This window comes from Clarias gariepinus, chromosome 6, assembly GCF_024256425.1.
Source record: "Clarias gariepinus isolate MV-2021 ecotype Netherlands chromosome 6, CGAR_prim_01v2, whole genome shotgun sequence".
Classification (NCBI taxonomy): domain Eukaryota; kingdom Metazoa; phylum Chordata; class Actinopteri; order Siluriformes; family Clariidae; genus Clarias; species Clarias gariepinus.
In genome coordinates this window covers 40,680,001-40,682,500 of record NC_071105.1, presented here as the reverse complement: position 1 = coordinate 40,682,500, position 2,500 = coordinate 40,680,001, and the positions used below count along the sequence as shown (strand labels likewise).

General features: G+C 51.2%; 1 protein-coding gene across 1 annotated transcript in view; it reads right to left on the bottom strand.

The window, feature by feature from the left end:
- palm3 (paralemmin 3) overlaps nt 1–2,124 on the bottom strand; it is a 16,176-nt gene extending 14,052 nt beyond the window's left edge. Inside the window, exon 1 of the mRNA XM_053499347.1 lies at nt 1,815–2,124. The gene's annotated coding sequence lies outside the window, so the exon portion shown is untranslated. The remainder of the gene's footprint in view (nt 1–1,814) is intronic.
- Nucleotides 2,125–2,500: the final 376 nt, after the last annotated feature.

Here is a 2,500-nt window from a genome sequence, read left to right as displayed (position 1 = left end):
TTGTTTGTTTGTTTTAGTTGTAATTCCAGTGCTTCAGTAAGAGGGCGGTGTGGTGATGTTGTTTGGAGTCTCAGTGACTCAGCTGTTCAGATATCTAGAAGAGGTTCACTTCACCACGGGGGAGGGGGTGCAGTGTGGTGGAGTTGCAGTATGGTGGGGGTGCAGTGTGGTGGGGGTGCAGTGTGGTGGGGGTGCAGTGTGGTGGGGGTGCAGTGTGGGGTGTATGAAGGGCCATTTTTAGCTTTATAGGAGAGCATCAGAGGTTTGAATCTAATGCAGCAGCTACAGGAAGCCAGTGCAGAGGTGGAGAAGTGGGGTGGTGTGGGAGAACCTGGATCAGCTGCAGATGATGAATGGTGAACAGAGGCAGATCTGCTAGGAATGACATACAGGAGTCAATTCATAAATTATCAGGGGATTGAGTATAGAGAGAGAACAGACTAGAACAGACTAGGACCAAGTACTGAGCCTTGAGAGATGCCGGTGGAGTATCTGTGTGGAGAAAATGTGAATTCCTTCTATGTCAACTTATGTGACTGATCTTTCAAATAAGACTCAAGCGGATGGACTAGAGAGTCATGGGTTGACCATGTCACATGCTGTTCCAGCACCAGGGAGCTTCTCAGCAGGGAGCAGCAGGGAGCTTCTTAGTGATGAACACTGGGGCAGTCTGTGTGGAATGCACCACTTTGAATCCAGACTGATCGCTGCTGAAGTCTGAGGGCTCCACAGTGGGTGGGGTTGGAGTGAAGACCTGGAAGGTTATTTCAGTCTTCTAATAATAAATGGCAAAGTTATCCGCAGTCAGAGAGGAGAAGCTAAGAAACAATGTTGTGGAGCTTGCACAGAACCTGTGCACAAGTTTCCAGATTTACCCTGTAAAAGGCCGTAAAAAAGTCGGGGCAGAGGTCACTTCAGGTAAGACTTTAGGCAGGAGGAAAGCGTGGTGAGATTATTTGATGGTAGCCAAGGAGCAGAACAAGGAACCATCCTGGGTCAGGACAGGGGTGGTCTGAAGGTCCGCAGCCGAGTCAGGAGTGAGGTCTGGAGTTTAAGGAGCGCTGAGAGGGAACGTTAACACTGACTGAACTGAGCCTGTCTGAGCATGAGACAACAACACACAACTATACACACCTCATAGGACACCTCAGTACACACCCAGACACTTAAAACTTTTAAAAATCTCCCTCTAACACACACACACACACACACACACAATCTCTTTCTCTATAAGCAGTGCACCCCCCCTCCCACACACACACACACTTGGCAGACGCTCTTATCCAGAGCGACTTACATTTTTATCTCATTACACATCTGAGCAGTGGAGGTTAAGGGCCGCGCTCAAGGGCCCAACAGGGACAACATGGTGGTTGTGGGGTTTAGACCCGGGATCTTCTGAACTGTAGTCCAATGCCTTAACCACTGAGCTACCCCTGACAACCCCCCCCCCCACACACACACACACACACACACACAGTACCCCACTCTCTATAAACAGTGTATACACATACACACACACACACACAGTACCCCTCTTTCTCTAAGCAGTGTATACCCCCCCCCCCACACACACAGCCCCCCCCTATAAGCAGTTTATACACACACACACACACACACAGTACCCCTCTCTCTATAAGCAGTGTACACACACACACACACACACACACAGAGTACCTCTACTCTCTACTCTCTATAAGCAGTGCACACACACACACACACACACACACACACACAGCCCCCCCCCCTCTATAAACAGTGTATAATCAGGCGGTAATGACGTCGTTATTAATGATGGAGGAGCTGCTGCTTACCTGCGCGCGCCACCGAGGATCAGAGAGAAAACGGACGAGCCGACAGAGTCACAGTGAGAGCGGATCACACACACACACACACACACACACACACAGTCCACTGCGGGTCTCAGTATAACGGCGCCGCTTCCTCTGATCTTCACTTCCGGCCCGCAGGACAAACTGAGCGATCACACACACACACACACACACACACCGAGCCGTTACCGGGGTACAGCCGAACTCTTATCCCGCGCGCCGAGGTGCATTCTGCTGCGCGAGCGGTGCGGTTAGGGCGCGCGCCCTGCGGTTATCCGGTTACAGAAGTCTTCCTCATTCGGCCCCGCCCACTTCACCTTCTGCACAACAAGGTAGCGCGCAGGGGGGCGTGGCTACAAGTAACGCCTTAAAGTGTTACACACGCGGATCTCACACACACACGCGCACACAGACGCGCGCAGGCATAATACTTATCACACATGGGTGGTGGAGGCAGTGAGGTACTGGAGGCAGCAGGACATTTAAGGCAGTGAGTTGGTGGCAGCAGTGGGATGTTAGAGGCAGTGAGGGGGTGAAGGAACTGAGGTGTTGGAGGCAGTGAGGTGTTAAAGGTAGTAAGGTGTTTGAGATATTGAGGTGTTTGAGGCAGTGAGGTGTTAAAAGCAGTAAGGTGTTTGAGATATTGAGGTGTTTGAGGCAGTAAGGTG